At 52.4% G+C, this 7357-nt stretch overlaps 1 protein-coding gene and 1 long non-coding RNA gene across 5 annotated transcripts in view; one reads left to right on the top strand and one right to left on the bottom strand.

The window, feature by feature from the left end:
- Positions 1 to 225: 225 nt before the first annotated feature.
- LOC135362510 (uncharacterized) lies at positions 226 to 7013 on the bottom strand. The gene is made up of 3 exons (XR_010407295.1): positions 6229 to 7013; positions 5833 to 5924; positions 226 to 3004 (listed from the first exon to the last, which is right to left on the bottom strand). It is a non-coding gene; the product is annotated as an uncharacterized LOC135362510 (long non-coding RNA).
- A 70-nt stretch (positions 7014 to 7083) lies between these two features.
- The window catches only part of GATA6 (GATA binding protein 6), a 136174-nt gene continuing 135900 nt past the window's right edge, over positions 7084 to 7357 (top strand). For 2 of the 4 annotated variants that reach the window (XM_064577844.1, XM_064577839.1), the window contains exon 1: positions 7085 to 7344. The gene's annotated coding sequence lies outside the window, so the exon portion shown is untranslated. Of the gene's footprint in view, positions 7345 to 7357 lie in introns of all 4 variants that reach the window. The other 2 variants (XM_064577843.1, XM_045886940.2) reach the window with 2 other exon arrangements.

Here is a 7357-nt window from a genome sequence, read left to right as displayed (position 1 = left end):
TCTTTCCCTGTCATTTTATCTAGAGAATGGTATTCTTTGTTTTGTCCCATGGATTTCTTTCTTTACGTTTTCATTATTGAAGTTGAGATCTTGTTTTAGAAGATGGGGTGCTACATGGAAAAAACAAATGAAACCCCAAAACCAACAACCCAGAAAGAAAATCAGTTGAAAAATGGCTGGAACAGCCTAGATTTTACTCTATCAATAATGTGTTCCATAGCTTCTAAGTGATCTTTATTTTTCTATTCCTTAACAAAATGGGACTAAAGTAGAGTAAGTCTCCTGCATATACAGTGATACCAAACTGAAAGGTACAAAGCATGGGAGGAGTATAGTCAGATGACCAGGTCCATTTAATTAGCCCCCACACACCCTTTTATCTAATGCCAGCCCACGGGTTGCCCTCCTTCATGGCCCCATCTGTTAACTCACTCCTATCTGTTGCCAGAAAGAAGTTCCCAGGGAGGGGTGCTGCTAGGACTGGGATACTTTTCTCAGGGGATGAGCCTCAAGATTACTATCTCTGTCCTGTAGAAGACATTTGGAGTCTGCTGCTGGCATTTGCAAGGGGGAATGATGGGGAATGTTTCTTCAAAGGAACCAAAAGCAAGTAAAGGATCTATGTTTGTCTCACCCCACCCCTTCCTATTATAATGCAATAAATAAAATCCTCACCGCTGGTATGTAGAGAAAGCCTGAGACCTTTAATCAATGGCAGGACTTAAAAGTTGAATGGGTGCTCAAAGAAGTTCTTTTCTGTAAATTAATTAGCTCCGGGGAACAGTTAGGTCACACAAGAAATTGAAATCTGGCGTAGTACATGTGAGTCTATTACAGTGTAGATACTGGTAATCTTTTAATCCCCTTGACAATCCTGTAAGGCAGGTACTTTTATCATCCCCTTGTTACAGATGAGAATACTGAGGCACAGAGTGATTAGGCAATTTGTCACACAGAAAATGGTGGAGTCAGGATTCAAACCCAGGCAATTCCCTCAGTCTGTGAGCCAGAGTGACTCCCTTTTTTACAAACTCACTGTGAAGCCTAGGGGACAATATGAGCCTGGGTACTTTTCCAGAGAAAGGATCAAGCATCTCCCTCCATCTTTGAAGCTGTCTGTGGTACTTTGCCTAACCGGCTCTACAGAAGTGCCAAACTTCTAGACTGTAAACACTTCAAAACTAGTTGCTAACCCTTATTTGTGCAGTTCTTCTTTGTGCAGTATATACGCAGTGCTGTTGGGTAAGTGCAGGAAACTGGAGGGCTGCATATGGGTAGACAACTCTTGGTCCTGATTCTCTGCATATTTGCAACATAACTGAGTGCAGAGGTCATAGTTCTGGCTGGCAAATGCAGTAATTTTTTGTTTTGGGGGCACTTCCCCCCCTTTAATTGACTTAAGAAGGAGCGTTACTTACTTAGCAAATCTCCAAAAGCTTATCACCTCCTTTTCTGCTTCCCCTTAGCAACACCCAACCCCCCTACCCCCCACCCCCAAGAAAAGAAAAACAGAAAGGTCTCTGAGCTGAGACAGCTCTGGGGCAGTGGCATCTGGACTCTGACCCTAGAATTGGCATTGTCTGCACACCTAGTGATACCGGCGAACTCCAGGGAAAGCCCGGGTCCTGTCTGTCTAGTGTGCTGGAAATTTCTGTATCTCTTTCCCCTGGGAGCAGAAATTTTCCTTCTGATGCTCTGAGTTTTCCTATCCCGGGAGGGTTGGGTGGGTGGGGGGGGAGGATTAGATAAGGTGAATGGTTTTGGAGTTCACCTTATTTGGAGTGGGGCAATGAGAAAAGAGAGGCAGATTTCACTTCCGGGGCCCAGCAAGAGGTGACAGAAACTGAAGATGTTGGTTGGCCTCTGGAATTCAGAGTCCTGTCTGCAGCTTCACCACAGCGCATAAGGGGTCGGCAAAGATACAGGAAGAATCCCTACTGCAGGGAAGCCAGCAGTCTCTGACACTCTGAGGTTCTTATCCACCCATACTGCAAAGAGGTAGAAAAGGCTTAGGTGTGTGTTTACAGTATGGGGGAATGCTACCTAAGGGGAAAAGAAATGACTCAGTGCAGAAACCCCCAAAACATAGCACCTGACTCCCAAGACCACTTCCCAGTCCTGGATCAGGAAAGTGGACATTCCCATTCACCTTTAGTGAAAGGGAAGGGATCCCCCCAGGGGCAGGGCCTCGGCCCAGCTGGCAGCCCTAGGCTTTGTGTAGTGATGCCAGTAGTAATTAATAATGATAATAAATACCACACTTTATAACCAAACCCAACCTGGGGATGCCTGAATGACTGAATGCCTCCCACCTGCACGCTCTTATTCTCGGAGTCCACACCCTCGCCGTTAGCCTCAGTCTAATTTAGCTGCCTTGTTCCACCCACCAGGTTCTGACCCGGGTTCAAAAGAAGGTCTGTTCCCGACGACTAGCGATGTGGAGTAACGAGGACCCTCGGCAAACCCGCAGGGAGTGAGGGTGGGAAGGTAGGGCTGGATTGACTCGAGTTTAATTATTCAGCATCAAAAAATAATATAAAAGGGATAGTAATTGAGGCCCTAATGAGCTCGGTTTAGTTTTTCTGCCAAGTGCGGGGGGTCGGTTTTGGGACTCCAGCCCCGTCCGGCCTGGAGTTCCACGGCTCCCAGGACCCCGGGGACCGGCACGCCCAGGCCGGGTCGCCTGGGGACCTCCACATTCCCAGGGCAACGGACGCAGGTCTCGCTCGGCCGGTGGGGATCTGGCCAGCGAAGCGGAGATCTCAGGGTGTCAGGACGCAACCAGGCCGCGGGGAGGGAGGCCGGCGCCGTGTGGAATGCCTTTATCGGGATCAGAGAGCCACCAGCTTCTCCTTCGCTTCTTTAAGCGATCACAGATAGACACCTTTGGATCTTTTGTCAGACATCTTGGCCCTTAATAGCTAAATTTATTTGGTTTAAAGCGGCCTTGGGAGAAGCCGGGAGGGAAGATCTTTCGTCGGTCATGGGTGGCCTAGATAACAAGCTTTAAAAGAGAGAGGGAAGAAGAAAGTAAAAAGGTTAATGGATGAGGGGAGGGCTAGAAGGCGCCCAGCGTGCGGCTTTTACAGCGACCCTCCTCCGGCCGCCCCCTTATCGCGGCCCTAACTTACCCGCGGCGTATGAAGTACATTAAGTCACGTAAACAGCGCGCGGGGAGGAATGCCACCGCGGTGACCTCTCGCGCGCCCCCGCAGCAAGCCCACCTCCGCGCCGCGCTGGCGGCCGCCGGCGGCGCGCGGGGGGCAGCCCGGGGCTGCGGGCCGGGGACGGCCGGGCCCGGCCTGCAGCCGCCGCGCGCCGGGACTCGATGCTGACCGCCCGGGCCCGCCGTTGGCGCAGCGAGTTCCTTACCCGAAGTGACCGGCGGCGGGAAGAGGGGGCGGGGAGCCGGGCCGGGGGCAGGAGCGGGGGGCGGCCCAGTTTTCTAGGCTGCGCAGTTTTCGCGCTTCCGCCGCCACCACCTGACATTGCTAACCAGTATTTTTGGGCTTTCGAGAATTAAAAAAATAGAACAAAACAACCCTCCCTCCCCCACCCCAAACACCGTCCGGGCTCTCTGGACGCGACTGCATTGGGTTGGCAGCCGGTGAGTCGGGGGACAGGCCGCCCCGACCCGCTTATTGGGCCGGGAGGATGGCTGGGGTGGGGGCACCGGGGTGACCCTTGTCCTTCGGCAAAAGCTTCCCAGGGACAGGAAGAAATCCGGTATAGGCGAGAAGGCCCTAGAGATCTGGCTTTGTAAAAACTCTCAATTTAAAACTTTAAGTCAGAAATTGTATTCTTTCTGAAACGTCGCTGGAGCAGCCGGGAGCTTTGGGAACTGACAACGTAAGGAGATTACGTTTGCAGGGGTAAAGGCGTGTCGTTATGCGGGTCCTCGCCCGGGTCTCGCAGCTCTCCTGGAAGCAGAGAGCGACTGGGTCCCCAAACATCCCTTCGCATTTGGCAACAAAGCCTCCGCCCCCTGCCCAATTGGCTGCTCTATTCTGGCTGGATTCGAATCGCGAATAGTAGTGTGGCGCGCCCCAAATAAATCAGCCCTGGGGACAGGTCGCGCCCCAGAGCCAGCACCTCTTTGAGGACGAGGAGGGCGGCTCAAGGACGAAGGCTCACTCCGGAGGGGCCACTCCTTTCGTCTAAATAGTCGGGAGAGAAATAATTTCGTTTAAGATTAGCACCCACCCCCCCAAAGGAGACAGGCAGAAGGAAAAGGAAAAAAAAAAAAAACGAAGAAAATAGAACTTTTAAGAGCCTATTTACTGGGGAACCATGGGGGACTTCTCCAGTTCTTGGGTTCCTCCCTAGTTTAGGGTACACTTCCCTCCGTGTCCCCTATTCTCCCCACCTTCCCGGACTAGCTGGGGTGCTCAAAGTAAACTCAGAGCGCGGGACCTGGGAACCCCTAGGGGGTGGCTTTGAAAATGTGCCGCTCCCCCCTGGGAGTGGAAGTTTTCCCTAGGGCCAAATCCAGTGCATTGGGAAAATGATAAACTGGATGGGTCAGGCTTCCTTGCCTTTCTGTCTGAAGAAACTCTGCGGGTTAAACAGTTTTGTTTTTAAGTTAACTGAAAAGAAAAACATTGTACTATCCATTCCCTCCTTTAGTTGGAAAACCAATCTAAAAAAATTGTGACCGTGCAAAGGAGCAAATTACAACCTCCCACTCTTGTTTTAGGCTGTGTTAAAGAGAGATTGGGAATCTGGATGGTAAAATGCCGGGTCCCTTCTCGAGCCCTTAAAAGCCGCACGCTGTGGTCAGTGTCTGCCCCGCTGCTCATCTCTTTTCCAGCGGTGCCAGGGCCAGCGCACCCTCTCGCAGCTGCTCTGGAGCTGCGGGAAAAGCAGGTCCCTAGGGCTTTAGCTATTGTCCAAGGAAATTCACACAGACACCTTCATACTTGCTAATATAAAGAAACACACACAACAGGAACCAGGTTCGGGGCTAGGTCTCCGCAAGGGCTCAAGGCTTGGAGGCCGTTCGCAGCTTGGAATCTAACTTAGCCAGAGAATTAAAAAAAAAACTCATCTCCATTGGAAATCACCTCACTGAGATATGAATTAAAAAAAAAAAACTGCTTTTAAGACTACAACTGAAAAAGCATTTCAAAAACAGTTGGACTCAAAAGAAAGGCAAACGTCCACAACGTTTCTGTATCTGCTTACAAATGAGCTTCTGAAAAACTCAAAATTTGGTCGGAACTCACGCAAAACCCAAAATAGAAAGGCTTTGGAAGCTGTGGTCAGAGTTAAGTGGGAGGCAGACGCCGGGTCATCTCTTCTGCTAGTACCGTTCGATCGAACCTAGGTTAAACTTTAAAGCCCTGAATCCTGCTCCGGTCGCCAATCTCTCTGTTCCAGAGTTTTCTACCTTCACTCCTCCCGAACTGTGGCCACATTGAAACTGGGAGCCACCACAGTGATTGGGGGAAGCAAAGAGGAATATAATAAAAATGACTAAATTGGATAAGAACGGTTTATGGACCGTCGTAGTAGCAATTTAAAATTCAGAAGCGTTTAGCAGCAATTTACAACGAAGAATGGAAAAAAAAAAAAAAAAGAATTCTCGCCAACTTCTTCGATTCAGTGCTCTTCCCCTCACTGCCAGGCCCTGTCCCCTTCTCCCCCTAGGATACACAGGCTCACATTCACAATTATATTGAGAGGAAACATACTTTTAACGATGAGGTCTCACAATCTCTCAACTCTGCTTAGGCTCCTCTCCCTTCCCCAACTGGAAAAACACACACACACAAAAGAGCCCAAATGCTTTCAGGGAGACTGACCTTTAGAAAATCATTTACTTCGATTTACCTGGGGGGGGGGGGATTGTAAAATCCATCCTCACAAAGCAACTCCTCCTGCCCTAGTTAAAATTCTCTCTCCGCGGCCTTCTGGGGTCACGTCTGTCGGAAGAAATCTTTTTGTGAGTGAAAGGGAGCGAGACATAGATCACCGCTGCTGCGGCGGACGAACCTGCGGCCGCGCGCCTCGCTGCTGACAGATCCGCGCTGATAACCTCGCGACGTTCATTTCCAGTCCCTTTGCCGGCTCAGGACCGTATCAGTTTGTACACAGTTGTGATAACCATTTGGAGGGAGCGAAGAAGGGGTGTGTATGTGAGGGTGGGGGTGGGGAAGCGGTATTTCCCGCTGGGTCCAGTGAAGGTGAACCCCCTCCCCCCTTTCCAACGACTTATCCGAGACTTACCTTAAGTTCTCCAGGATAAGCTCAGAGCAAACGGGACACCCAAAACTTGGAAAGCATCTCGGGGCGCAACTGGGGTGGAAACACTTTTCATTACGCGCACCTTCGGGGACTAGCCTTTACGTATACCACAACCCCGAATTAAAAGTTCCCAAAGGTTAGCTGGTGAGTGTCGACGTGAACTCCCCGAAACCTCCTAGGGATTTAGTCTGTTTCTAAAAAGCAGGGCAGAGATAGGGAGCTGGGCACCTGAGTTCCTTCTTTTCCGTATCTTTGGAGCCTCGATCCCCGACGGTCACCAGGACCCGAGCCCCAGGGTCTCGATTAGAGGTCGGGGAAAATTTAAGGTAGTTCACATACAAAGGCAGAGCCTAACGCTCTTCTAACGTGGATGAAGGAGCGGGGAAGGCCCGTGGAGCAAAGCACTTTCCCCCTCATTCTGGGGGCACGTTGACCCGATAGCTGGCGCGTCCTTCCCGCTGCGGTGGCTGCGCAGGGCTGTACACAGCCAACTCCTCTCGTGCCAGCCCCCCCCCCGCCCCCGTGAGTGCGTGTGTAACTGGGGGCGGAGGAAAGTGCTGCGCCGCCGGATGGGTGTGGGTCGTCAGCCAGGTCAAGCGTTCCTCCACCTCCGCCCCTCCTCGGGCGTCCCAGGGCTCGGCGCCCCCTCGGTGGACTGGCCCTCTCCCAGGAAGGTACTCGCAGCTCGGCCCACACCCGCAGGCTGCGCGGCGCTCATTGTCTGCTGGGGTGGCGCGCTCCCCTCCCCCCGCCGCCCGCGGTCCCCTCCCCACCCTCTTTCTCTCCTCCCCTCGCTCCCTCCTCCTCCTCCTCCTCCTCTTCACCTCCAGCGCCCAGCTGCTCGCACAGCGCAGTTCCGACCCACAGCCTGGCACCCTTCGGCGAGCGCTGTTTGTTTAGGGCTCGGTGAATCCAATCAGGAGCGCAGGCTGCAGTTTTCCGGCAGAGCAGTAAGAGGCGCCTCCTCTCTCCTTTTTATTCACCAGCAGCGCCGCGCAGACCCCGGACTCGCGCTCGCCTGCCGGCGCCCACAACCTCTCTCCGCGCTCGAGAGCAGTCTCCGCCGCGGCCGTTCTCCATGCGCAGCGCGCACCCGAGGTTCGGCTGCTTT

The sequence above is a fragment of the Mirounga angustirostris genome, unplaced genomic scaffold, assembly GCF_029215605.1.
Source record: "Mirounga angustirostris isolate CCGP_5_RB_7025 unplaced genomic scaffold, mMirAng1.0.hap1 SCAF_14, whole genome shotgun sequence".
NCBI classification, from domain to species: Eukaryota; Metazoa; Chordata; class Mammalia; order Carnivora; family Phocidae; genus Mirounga; species Mirounga angustirostris.
This window is presented reverse-complemented; position numbering and strand designations above follow the sequence as displayed.